The sequence below is a fragment of the Aethalodelphis obliquidens genome, unplaced genomic scaffold (genome assembly GCF_003676395.1).
Source record: "Aethalodelphis obliquidens isolate GAN/ISIS:26980383/991018 unplaced genomic scaffold, ASM367639v1 scaffold364, whole genome shotgun sequence".
In the NCBI taxonomy this organism is placed as follows: domain Eukaryota; kingdom Metazoa; phylum Chordata; class Mammalia; order Artiodactyla; family Delphinidae; genus Aethalodelphis; species Aethalodelphis obliquidens.
Window position 1 is genome coordinate 1 of NW_020838278.1, and position 13,429 is coordinate 13,429.

Consider the following 13,429-nt stretch of genomic DNA (forward strand, 5'->3'; position numbering starts at 1 on the left):
GGAGGCTGTTCGAATCAGTCCTACCTTTGCTGATGCCTACTGTAACATGGGAGACACTCTAAAGGAGATGCAGGATGTTCAGGGAGCCTTACAGTGTTATACTCGTGCCATTCAGATTAACCCTGCACTTGCGGATGCCCACAGCAATCTGGCTTCCATTCACAAGTATTCAGGGAATATTCCAGAAGCAATTGCTTCTTATCGCACTGCTCTGAAGCTTGAACCTGATTTTCCTGACGCTTATTGTGATTTGGCTCATTGCCTGCAGATTGTCTGTGATTGGACAGACTATGATGAGCGAATGAAGAAGTTGGTCAGCATTGTGGCTGACCAACTGGAGAAGAATAGGTTGCCTTCTGTGCAGCCTCATCATAGTATGCTCTATCCTCTTTCTCATGGCTTCAGGAAGGCTATTGCTGAGAGCCATGGGAACCTCTGCTTGGATGAGATCAGTGTCCTTCATAAACCACTGTACGAACATCCAAAAGACTTGAAGCTCAGTGATGGTCGACTGCGTGTAGGATACGTGAGTTCTGACTTTGGGAATCATCCTACTTCTCATCTTATGCAGTCTATTCCAGGCATGCACAATCCTGATAAATTTGAGGTATTCTGTTATGCCCTGAGCCCAGATGATGGCACAAACTTCCGAGCAAAGGTGATGGCAGAAGCCCATCATTTCATTGATCTTTCTCAGATTCCATGCAATGGGAAAGCAGCTGATCGCATCCATCAAGATGGTATACACATCCTTGTAAATATGAATGGTTATACCAGGGGTGCTCGAAATGAACTCTTTGCTCTCAGGCCAGCTCCTATTCAGGCAATGTGGCTGGGCTACCCTGGGACCAGTGGCGTGCTTTTCATGGATTATATCATCACTGATCAGGAAACTTCACCTGCTGAAGTTGCTGAGCAGTATTCTGAGAAACTGGCTTATATGCCCCATACTTTCTTTATTGGTGATCATGCTAATATGTTCCCTCACCTGAAGAAGAAAGCAGTCATCGATTTTCAGTCCAATGGGCACATTTATGACAATCGGATTGTGCTGAATGGCATCGACCTCAAAGCATTTCTTGATAGTCTCCCAGATGTGCAGATTGTCAAGATGAAATGTCCTGATGGAGGAGACAACGCAGACAGCAGTAATACGGCTCCTAATATGCCTGTCATTCCTATGAATACTATTGCAGAGGCAGTTATTGAAATGATTAACAGAGGACAAATTCAGATAACAATTAATGGATTCAGTCTTAGCAATGGACTAGCAACTACCCAGATCAACATTAAGGCTGCCACTGGAGAGGAGGTTCCCCGTACCATTATTGTAACCACACGTTCTCAGTACGGGTTACCGGAAGATGCCATTGTGTACTGTAACTTTAATCAGTTATATAAAATTGACCCATCTACTTTGCAGATGTGGGCAAATATTCTGAAGCGTGTTCCCAATAGTGTACTGTGGCTGTTGCGTTTTCCAGCAGTAGGAGAACCTAATATTCAACAGTATGCACAAAATATGGGCCTTCCCCAGAAGCGTATCATTTTTTCACCTGTTGCTCCTAAAGAGGAACATGTTCGGAGAGGCCAGCTGGCTGATGTCTGCTTGGACACTCCACTCTGTAATGGACACACCACAGGGATGGATGTCCTTTGGTCAGGGACACCCGTGGTGACTATGCCAGGAGAGACTCTTGCTTCCCGAGTTGCAGCTTCCCAGCTCACTTGTTTAGGCTGTCTTGAGCTTATTGCTCAAAATAGACAAGAATATGAAGACATAGCTGTGAAACTGGGAACTGATCTAGAACACCTGAAGAAAATTCGTGGCAAAGTCTGGAAGCAGAGAACATCTAGCCCTCTGTTCAACACCACACAATACACAATGGACCTAGAGCGGCTCTATCTACAGATGTGGGAGCATTACGCAGCTGGCAACAAACCTGATCACATGATTAAGCCTGTTGAAGTCACTGAGTCGGCCTAAATAATGACTGTGTGCACAGGAGAATTACCCTGTACCTGAGCCTCAACCTTCTGGGGGAAAGGGAACTACTTTTTCCTTATCTGTACAATACCATGCTGCAGATGGGTGACAGACAATGATAAGAAATAGCACAGCCAGACTTGCTTCCTGCATGATCATGATCATGATAGGGAGAGACACAAGAGATGAGAAACTGCTGTTCCACAAGGAGTCTCCATAGAATTTTGCAGCAGCCAGGTGTCTGGAAGGTCTGGAAGGTAAGTCTGGAAGGTCTGCTCTCCCTTGGTCTTCCATGGGATGGATGGTTAGTGTGGAAGGGAGATAGAGATTGCCCAGCCGTTTTGTGATTATCATGGATTGATTGAGCCTTCTGAATTAATATTTTTCTTTATATTTTGGGTATTGGAGCTTTTAAAAATGTTTGGTTTCAGGTATTTTTATTCATGTGAAGTGTGTATGATTCTCTTGAGATAAGCTTTTAAGCTAAAATATTCCTTGTTTTAGTTTCTGAACTCTACAGATAAATGGGGACTTTGCTGGTGTAATCTTTTTATAGGTTTTGTAAACCACTTGAGCCTATATCAGTCATTTTAGTGTCTGACATAATGTTCGGAACTATCAGTGCTTTGTTGGTTTATAGATGATGGCTTAAATTCTTTTCCTGGTCCGTTTCCTTCTTCCCTTCCCCCCACTTTAAAAATTCTCCTGTAACTTGGCTAACAAAAAACCAAGTCTGATTCAAAACCTCCCAGAGTGTTTCTCTTAACCGCATCATCTGGTGCCAAATGAAGATTCTTAGGAGTGATTATTAATTCTGAAGGGCACAGTTGTGGTACTGTCACTGATGATAATAATAATGGATTTTTGGCCTAGAGTTTTGACCTATTTCACCAGTGTTTTACCGTTGACTGCCCCTCTATGCTGCTTCCAAAAGGGATAGTGTGTGTTAAGATTTTTACTTTCATTTCTAATGTTTGTTTGTTTGTTTTAGTGAGTCCTGTTCTTCCTTTTTCTTTCAGCAGAAATGAAATCCCAGGTAAGTATAAGTATTCAAATATTTGATCAGTAAGTCACAGTTATCTCCAGTACATTAAATAACTTTCATCAAAAAACATGTTATAGGTAAAAAGCTCTGAAGGACCAGCTATGTATATGATAATTATGTTTCAGACCTTCTAGGGTATTATATATAGTAACTTGTCTTCTGGACGTGGTCTTGAAGTCTTTATGGATTCAGTCTCAGTAGTAGCGAACTGCACTGCTACTTGGTTTGGAGTACAAATTAGACTTTAGCCCTCCTGGAGGTTGAGTTTTTGGTATTGAAAACCATAGGAATGAAATTATTGTATTTCAACAAAGGATCGAGGGCTTGAGGCTTAAACAGGGCAACATACGTGTGGGAAGCAGTCAGCCTTGAGGGCAGGTAAGGACATGCCAGGCATGCCGCCGCTGCTCGAAGGGACTGTCCCTACTTGTTCCCCTCCTTGTTCCATTCCATGGGAGATAAATCACCAGAGCCCAGAGATCAGAAAGAATGTAAAATGAGACAAGCAAAGCTGTCTCCCCCCTGCACATGCAGGTTATTTTTGATGCTTCTGGGTTTATGGGTTTCCTCCCAGGGAAGTTAACCTTGAGCCGAGACAGTCTGTAGATAATGTAATCCACCATCTGGCAACCTTCCGATTTCTAGGCTAGATAATCTGCAACTGTAGCATAATAAAATTTGCCTTGCAACCATCAGTTGTCTTGGTCCTTCTGACCCCATTCGTCGGTGCTACTTCAGTTCCTTACCCCTTCCCTTCTGACCCTGGGCGGTGAGATCCTCTTTCTCCGGCTGGTCCGCGGCAAGTGGCACTCGAACAGGGACCTGAAGCGTGAAGGCAATTAAAAGAAAAAGAAAGTGCAGGTAAGAGAACCCTTATGCAAAATATGTGTGGCCACCAGTAAAAGTGAAACTAATAGAGGCATAAGGCAATAGTCAGAAGTAAAATAAGATGGGGCAAAAGGGCTCAAAGATGTATGAATTATTTGCTCAGGTTTTACTTTTGATGCTTAGAGCTCGGGGTAATAAAGTTTCTGAACTTTATTGTTGACTGAATTTTTACAGCATATCCATGGTGTATCTCCCTGGTTTCCTGATGGCGGCTCTGTTGACATAGAAATCTGGCAGAAAGTTGGAGAAGATTTAAAAAATTATTACGAGTCTCGAGGGCCTACTCATACTCCTGTTGTTACATATAGTTTGTGGAATCTGATAAAAATATGTTTAGATTCTTCTCATGATAGTGTTGATTTGAATGTAAAGTCAGAAAAACATAAGCCTCTGACAGAAGGAGAGACTGTGTTATCAACTACTGTGTCGCCACTTCCTAAACCGAAAGAGCTAATTAATTTAAATATTTTAGATGAAGAGGAACATTTCGACTTAACAGATGAGGCTTGTAAACATAAAAGAGAGAAATATCCTGAGGATGATTTTCTAATGGCTGTGATAGATAAGTCAGTGAAAAAGCTGCAGGTTAATAAGGACTGTCTTCCTCAAAAATCTACATCTGTAAAAATGCTGAGTCCCTTGCAGCGCGCTGTACAAGGAGCAATAAAACGAGGAGAAGATCCTATTTTCTGTTGTCCCGTCATAGAAAGACCTGATCCTAATAATCCTCAACAAGCTACTAGGGAGCATCAGGCTCTCCCTTTGAAAGTTTTGAAAGATTGAAAATCTGCCTGTGCTCAATATGGGCCCACTGCTCCTTTTACTACTGCTATGGTTGACAGGAGAAGCTCTTCCCCCCGCTGATTGGAAGTCTATTGCACGAGCTTGTTTAAATGGTGGAGATTATTTAATATGGAAGTTTGATTTTTATGAACGGGCTGCTGAACAAGCAGAAAAGAATGCTGCCCATAATATTCCAGTTGATTATCATATGCTGATTGGGGAAGGACAATATCTTTCTTTACAAGATCAATTAACTTATCCCTTTGTTGCTTATCCTCAAATAAATCATTTGGCATTACAAGCCTGGAGGAAATGTCCTTCTACACACAAAACTGAAGATCTTTCAAAACTTAGACAGGGACCTGATGAACCATATGCTGATTTTGTAGATAGGTTGTCACAGGCGGTGGGGAGACTCATTGTGGACGGACTCACTGGTACAATTGTAGTTAAGCAACTTGCTTTTGAAAATGCTAATAATGAGTGTCAGGCTGCGATTCGACCTTGGAGAAAACGGGGAACATTGGAGGATTATATTCGCCTTTGTGCAGACATTGGGCCTACTTATATACAGGGTGCTGCTGTGGCTGCAGCATTAACTAAAGTGGGGTTCAAAAACAATCAAAAGAAAACAAAGACTTGTTTTAAATGCGGAAAGGCAGGTCCTTTTGCTAGAGAATGTAGATCTTTTAATTCTAACCCTAGTCCTTCTGTCCCTACTCAAAAACCTCCAGATGGTCAGCAAATCCCTGGTTTATGCCCTAAATGCAATAGGGGAAAACATTGGGCACAAGATTGTTGCTCAGTGGCCCACAAGGATGGGCCACCACTGTCGGGAAACCCTTCCCAGGGCCTTCCCCGGCCCCAACAAATAATAAGCGCAATGTCTGTGTATCCTCCTCAAATTATCAATCAGACATTAACCAAAACCAAAAACATACAATATCCTCGCTCTCCAGAGCAACACCAGGAAGTGCAGGACTGGAGCTCAGTACCTCCGCCCGATATGTATTAACTCCTGAAATGGGTCCTCAGGCCCTCTCTACGGACATCTGTGGACCTTTACCCAAGGGTTTGATGGGACTATTATTGGGAAGAAGTAGTGTCACCATGAAAGGTTTAACTGTTATGCCAGGAGTCATAGATTCTGACTACGAAGGAGAAATAAAAGTCATGGCACAAACTATTAAAAATATAATAACTATTTCTCCTGGTGATCAAATTGCACAATTGCTACTTTTGCCCTTTGTACCTCATGGACAAATTTTACAACATCAAAAGAGAGAAACAAAGGCTTTTGGATCGTCTAATGCTGCCTACTGGATTCAGAAGATAGGGAGAGAACGTCCAGAAATGAAATGAACCATTAATGGAAAGGTTTTTTCAGGTTTGTTAGACACTGGAGCTGATGTCTCTGTTATGACGCAGGTACACTGGCCTAAACGTTGGCCCATTAGTCCTACTATTACAGAACTTCACGGAATAGGACAAAGTTCTTCTCCTATGCGAAGTAGTCAGTTTTTTTTATGGCAAGATAGTGAGGGCCATTCAGGATATTTCCAGCCTTATGTTTTGCCTGGGCTGCCTTTAAACCTCTGGGGCCGAGATATATTAAAAGAAATGGTAGTATTACTTTATAGTCCAAACTCTCAAGTCTCTAATATGACGTTGGATCAAGGATTTCTTCCCACAAAAGGGCTGGGAACAAATCAACAAGGAACTGTCTATCCTATTGATGTGAAAATAAAAAATGATAGACAAGGTTTGGGTTTTTCTTAGGGGCCTTGGATTCTCCACTCACTGCTGATCCCATTACTTGGCTGACTGATGACCCTGTATGGGTGGACCAATGGCCCCTCACAAAGGAGAAATGAGAAGCTGCAGAACAATTAGTACTGGAACAATTAGGGCATTTAGAAATTTCCAGTAGTCCTTGGAATACTCCTATTTTTATTATCAAGAAAAAATCTGGAAAATATAGGTTATTACAGGATCTAAGAGCTGTTAATAAAACTATGCTAATAATGGGAGCTCTTCAACCAGGCCTACCCTCTCCAACAGCCATACCACACAATTATCATCTTTTAGTTATAGATTTAAAAGATTGTTTTTTCACTATTCCTTTGTTTCCTGAAGATAGAAAACATTTTGCTTTTAGCTTGCCTGCCTTAAATTTTAAGGAACCCATGAGGAGATTTCAATGGAAAGTATTGCCTCAGGGCATGGCAAATAGTGCTACGTTATGCCAAAAATATGTGGCTCAGGCCTTGACTCCTGTGAGAAAAAGGTTTCCATCGTTATATCTCATACATTATATGGATGATATACTTTTAGCCACTGATAATATTTCTTTATTAGAGACTGCTTTTCAATTTTTACAACAGTCCTTACAATCATTTGCCTTGGTCATTGCCTCAAAAAAAATTCAAAGACAATCTCCATGTTTATATTTGGGAAAATATATTGATAACACTACCAGTAGGCCTCAAAAACTGCAAATTCGAGTTGATAATTTAAAAACATTAAATGCTTTTCAAAAATTACTTGGAGATATTAATTGGCTAAGGCCTTCCTTAAAACTTACTACTGCTCAATTACAGCCTTTGTTTGATATTCTTAAAGGTGACTCAGATCCTTCTTCTTCACGCTCTATGACTCCAGAAGGATTTCAAGCTTTACAAATAGTCAATAGATCTATCAGTTCTACACAATTAACTAGAATTCATACTCACCTTCCAATTTTCTTAATAATTTGTCCAACTCCTCATGTGCCTACTGCCGCCTTATGGCAAACTGTTGGAATTATTGAATAGATTCATATGAAATCTACACCCTCTAAAGTTATTAACCCTTATTATGAACTTATTAGTAATTTAATAATGCAAGGTAGAACTAGATGCTTACAACCTATAAGTATAGAACCTTCTCAAATTATTATCCCTTATTCAGTTAGTCCACAAAATTCGCTTTTTCAACATAGTAACGAATGGGGTCTTGCTCTTGCAGGATTTTCAGGTACCTTGGAATGCCATTACCCTGCTGATAAATTGACCCAATTCAGCAAACTTAACTCATATCTTTCCTTCTATAATTAGGCAACAGCCTGTTCCTCATGTACCTTCGGTTTTTACGGACGGTTCTTCTTCAGGAGTGGCTACTGTAATCATTGACGACGGAACAAACCTCGTTAAAGAAACTTCCTTGACTTCAGCTCAGCGTGTTGAACTGTATGCTGTCATTATGTCTTTTAAACATTTGCCTTCTATATCTTTTAATTTGTTTTCTGATAGTAAATATCTTATTAGCTTGTGATTTCTTCTGGAGACTGCGAGCATAGGACATACTAATGACCCTGAATTATCATCCTCTTTTCGTTTGCTTCAACAGCTTATTCGTTCCCATGATGGTCCTGTCGCAGGTCTGTATATCCGTGCTCATTCTAACTTGCCTGGTCCATTGACTAAACTTAATGCGACTGCAGATGTTTTAACTCGATCTAAACGTGATCTTTATCCTGTACATTTTCCTCCCAAGAATAGAGTTGAAGTTACTCCTCCTCCTCAATCTCTTTTCCCTAAAGCAGGACATGTCCCAATTTACCGTACTCCTCCTTTCCGTTCGTCATGCTGTCAAGAATGGCTAATATACTGCATTCATTATCTTCATACTCTTGATACTCATGGTCCATGTCCTGGACACCCTCATATTATGGTAAGTTATGATCAAACTGCTTCACAAGCAGCACAGCAGTTGCACGCTTTACACCGTCAGTCAGCGGCTACATTACACACACAATTTTCCCTTACTGGTGAAGCCGCCCCACAAATTGTTAAGCAATGCCCACAATGCTTACCTCACCTTCCCGTTCCACATTATGTTGTTAATCCTCGTGGATTATTACCTAGACATTTATGGCAAATGGATGTTACTCATATCCCGTCTTTTGGGAAATTACAGTTTGTTCATGTCACTATCGACACTTATTCTGGTTTCCTCTGTGCTACAGCACAGACCGGAGAAGCTACTAAACATGTTATCACTCATTTATTACACTGTTTTGCTTTCATGAACCTTCCCAAAATTATTAAAACAGATAATGGGCCCGCTGCTTTTGCAACATTTTGTAATTCATTACAAAATTACCCATATTACAGGCATTCCATATAATCCTCAAGGACAAGGTATTATAGAACGTGCAAATAGATCTTTAAAGCTAACTATTGAAAAAATAAAAAGGGGGGAATTGTATAGAACAACGCCACATAACCTTACAAATCATGCTCTGTTTATTTTAAATGTTCTCACTGTTGACAAATTTGGCTGCTCTGCAGGGGGAAGGTTGGTGGCTGAGCCAAGGTTGGCCTCTCAATCTCCGGAGGTCCTCTGGAAAGATCCGTTAACCAGCACTTGGCGTGGTCCTGATCCTGTGTTGATTTGGGGACGTGGTCACGTGTGTATCTTTCCCAGATCAGCGCCTGGACCTTGCTGGCTTCCTGAGCGCTTAGTCAAGCAAATAGATGGCTCGCCACAGCTCACCTAGTTCAGAAGATGAAGAAGCTCTGCACCTCTCCGGAAAATTTGACAGTGTTGATTGAGAAAAAGAAGAAGAAGAGGAGACCACTTGCCAGGACGACTCAAAGGCGTGATGTTCCAACTTGGGGACAAATTAAACAACTGGTTTCATGAGTTCAAGAGTCAGTGAAACAACAGAATAATCCTGTTACACCTGTAACTTTATTTTTGGTTATGTTGGCAACCATTTCATGTGTTCCCTCTGTTAATGCAGCAACTTACTGGGCCTATGTACCTGACCCTCCACTATTACAACCCATATCTTGGTCTGAAGCAGAGTTTCCTGTATTTTACAATGATAAGTGTTTATGGGCCTCTTATTGGGAATATAAAACAAATCAATATGTCTGTAAATTATACTAACTGGTTTAGTACCCATCCTGTCTGTCTTAGCCCATTGAATCTGGAAACTGGATGTGTAAAGGCTATTAGTTATGAGCATACAGATGTTTATGAGGGAACGGATCAATTAGTTTGTCAGGCTCTCCAGGCATCCTTCGTTTTACAGGAACCAACATTACTCTTACATGCCCGGCTACCAGCCGACGAGAGGATCTTAAGGATACCATCATTTGGTATAAAATGGGCAAGTTATTAATATTAGAGGTCAAATCTCATAGGCCTCACCACTTAGGGATTCCGCTATTACTATAGCCAAGGTTACAGGTGAAGATTCAGGAAATTATTTCTGTATGAAGCGTTTACTTGGAGGACAAGGGATACTTATAGCTGGACATAAGGTTACTATGCTTAACAGAAAATCAAAAAATCAATTGCCTCCCCTTATGACCGTTAACTTTCCTGGATCCAATTTTGAACGTTGCAATGCATCTTGGAATAATAACCAAATATGGTGTACTATAGGTTATACCAAGGTGTCAATTCTTATCTCTTCTTTTCCCATCATAGATAGGTTTATCACATTTCAAAAGAACTGGGATATATGGAAACTAGCACTAACTTATTCCAATACACCTGTTATAACTTGTGTTGCTCCTCCATATACACTTTTGTGTGGTTCTATTAACATTGGTAATTCTTCCAAAGGAGGATATAATATTAGCTGTGTTAATTGTATTTTTAGCAGTTGTGTGTTCCCTTCTGCAGGAACGCAATCTGTGCTTATACTAAAGCAACCCATGTATGTTATGGTGCCTGTACATCTGAGAGAACCTTGGTATGAAGATACTGGAGTACAGGCATGGGTGGAAGTCTCTAAAGCCTTGCAGAGGAGACGCTTTCTTGGGTGGCTAATAGTAAGTTTACTTGCGTCGGCTGCTCTGTCTGCTACCGTGGCTACTGCCGTTCTTGCTCTTTCACAGAGTATTAATCATGCTCACTTTGCTAATCAGTTATCTCAACATACCAGTCTTGCTTTATCTTTACAAAGTCACATATATTTACAGATTAATAACAAGTTAGATGAATTTAAAAACGCAATTTTGGGGATTGGAGATCAGATGGCAGCATTAAAATTGAGGATGCGTTTAGCTTGTCATGCAAAGTATACATGGATGTGTGTTACTCCTTAAAAGTACAATGACTGTATTTGGGAATGGGAAAAAGTAAAAATGCATCTGCTGAGTGTTTGGTCAGATAATAATATTAGTCTTGATCTTAAGAAATTAAATGCTGAAATTCAGGATATACAAAATACACATCTTGATGATGTTTCGCCAGAAGATGTAATTCAAACTTTACTGGATCATTTAAAGTGGTTAAACCCTCAGTCTTGGATTACTGGAAGGTTGTCAGGATTTATTACCCTGGCCATAATTTGCCTATTATTGATAATAATCTTCTCATGTCTGTTTCGTATCCTCATGGAAAGTACACCACTCTCGGCACTAAACTTCATGGAATTATTTTGCAGCAAAAGTTAAAAAATAAAAAAGGGGGACCTGTGGGAAGCAGTCAGCCTTGAGAGCAGGTAAGGACATGCCAGGCATGCCGCCACTGCTCAAAGGGACTGTCCCTACTTGTTCCCCTCCTTGTTCCATTCCGTGGGAGATAAATCACCAGGGCCCAGAGATCAGAAAGAATGTAAAATGAGACAAGCAAAGCTGTCTTCCCCCTGCACATGCAGGTTATTTTTGATGCTTCTGGGTTTATGGGTTTCCTCCCAGGGAAGTTAACCTTGAGCCGAGACAGTCTGTAGATAATGTAAACCACCATCTGGCAACCTTCCTTTTTCTAGTCTAGATAATCTGCAACTGTAGCGCAATAAAATTTGCCTTGCAACCATCAATTGTCTTGGTCCTTCTGACCCCATTCGTCGGTGCTACTTCAGTTCCTTCTGACCCTGGGCGGTGAAATCCTCTTTCTCCGGCTGGTCCGCGGCACACATGAATATATGTTTTTGTCTTGCTGTACTGCACCTGTGCTGTCTAGTAACAGATATTTTGTCTGCTAGTAGTGTTCTAGATTATGTCTTTCCAAAGCACTCAGGCAGTGCACCTATTCTGTAGTTGCAGCTGATGCCTGAATGTAGCCTAGCTGACAAATTATTGATTAATAAGAACTTGAATTTCTCAAAGATTTGTACTGTTAACCAAAATCTGAGCAAGGAGTCTCAAAAGTAATTCTTAGCCAGAATTACATGTTAATGAACCATTTAACAGTGTGAATCAAGGAACATCAGTGTAAGGATTTCTTTTAATTTATTTTTTACCTGCTTGAGATATCAGTTAAGGTTTGCCAGCTTGGTTGCAGATGAACGGACGTTTGAAGTTCACCAAACTACTTAATGTGGGATAGGATAATAGACTTCCAGCGCCCTCAAGGCTGTGACCTTGCAGCCATTTTACATAGCACATCCTCCTCCTATAGGGATGAACCTTTCCCTGGCCCGAAAAGTAGCAGCTCTGTTGAAGCTTTGCTTATTGTAACAGGCTTTTGTTTCCAGGTTACATGTCTGTGGAAGACTTAATTCTGAATAGAGATATAGATATTACTGGAAACTAATTGTTTTTTCTATTATACTCTGATTTATCAAAAAAGTAAAACATTTAAACTGTGCTACAGAAATTCAGAAGTTGTCTTGCAATCTTTAAACAATAAATGAATGAGTTGCCCTTAAAAAAAAAAAGGATTAAGCAGTTAAGCTGTTGGTCCCACATCAGACAAATTTTCCTATACCTTCTGTCAATATTGTTAACAGAGACTGTTATTTTATTAATCCTTATGATCCCGTGATTCTTTCTTTCATGTTTCAGGGCACAGCAGGTGAGAGAGTGGATTTGTTAAGCTGGGTGGGTTTATCCTTCTTTTATGCGTTCATTCAATTTTATGTTCATTTACTTATTGTACACACATGGCAATAGAAGCTGCTAAAGCAATCATTGCTATTCTGCAAAACAACAAGGCACAGAAGCAGATGTCTTATTTCTGAGATTTCTCCCCCCAGGATTATTATGATTAAAGATCCTTTCCCCCCACTCCCTGGAGAGGACAAGGGGCTGCTCGCTGGAGGTTTTTTAATCACTTGGGGAAAGGCTCAAATATCCCCCCATTATGGTAATCCACCCCAGGGGCAAACCACACAAGAATATTATGAATTTATTTTATTTTTCTCTCCTTGCAAAGGTAATACTCAGCTCATTAGAATATGAAAACTATACTGTCAAATTTCAGAATTACATGGATGAAGAAAATCACCAAAGTGGCATCATATCACGTGTGTTATAGTTGTATTTACTATATTGACTATATCAACTATGTTGTGTTAACGATATATTGTATAACTATATATTGAAAAGGCAAAATGCTGTAACTTATTTCAGAAAAAATAATTATGTTGGCAAACCCCAAATTGTACACTGTAGACAGGTCCTAGGAAAAGAAGATTTAATTCATAGTGGACAAGAGGTTAGCTTCTGTTTTCAGCCATGTGCTATTTCAAGAATTAAACGTCATGAATAATACAGGATATAAGAGGAATAGTCTAAAGACGGAAAAGCACATTTTGATTAGGAAAGAGAATTTAAGGCTTAAGTCTTTTTTTTTTTAAGGAAAACTGCCTTATTACTATGAGATAAGAAAATTGTTTCCTTCTTTTCTTCCTTGCTTTCTTCTTTTTCTTTTTTTTAACCTTTTTAATTTTGGATATTTGACCTCTAAGCTGAGATGACTGAAAATGCCTCCTCTGGGCATCA

The 13,429-nt window shown here is 40.2% G+C and overlaps 1 long non-coding RNA gene and 1 pseudogene across 2 annotated transcripts; both read left to right on the forward strand.

Annotated features, from left to right (window-relative positions):
- The first annotated feature begins 4 nt into the window (after window positions 1-4).
- On the forward strand, window positions 5-2,928 carry LOC113616698 (UDP-N-acetylglucosamine--peptide N-acetylglucosaminyltransferase 110 kDa subunit pseudogene; annotated as a pseudogene).
- Window positions 2,929-3,716: 788 nt separating this feature from the next.
- On the forward strand, window positions 3,717-12,453 carry LOC113616697 (uncharacterized). 2 transcript variants are annotated; one of them, XR_003431391.1, is made up of 3 exons: window positions 3,717-3,893; window positions 7,799-8,414; window positions 9,035-12,453. It is a non-coding gene; the product is annotated as an uncharacterized LOC113616697 (long non-coding RNA). The 2 variants fall into 2 exon arrangements; XR_003431390.1 differs by having other exon boundaries at window positions 7,799-12,453.
- The last annotated feature ends 976 nt before the right edge of the window (window positions 12,454-13,429 follow it).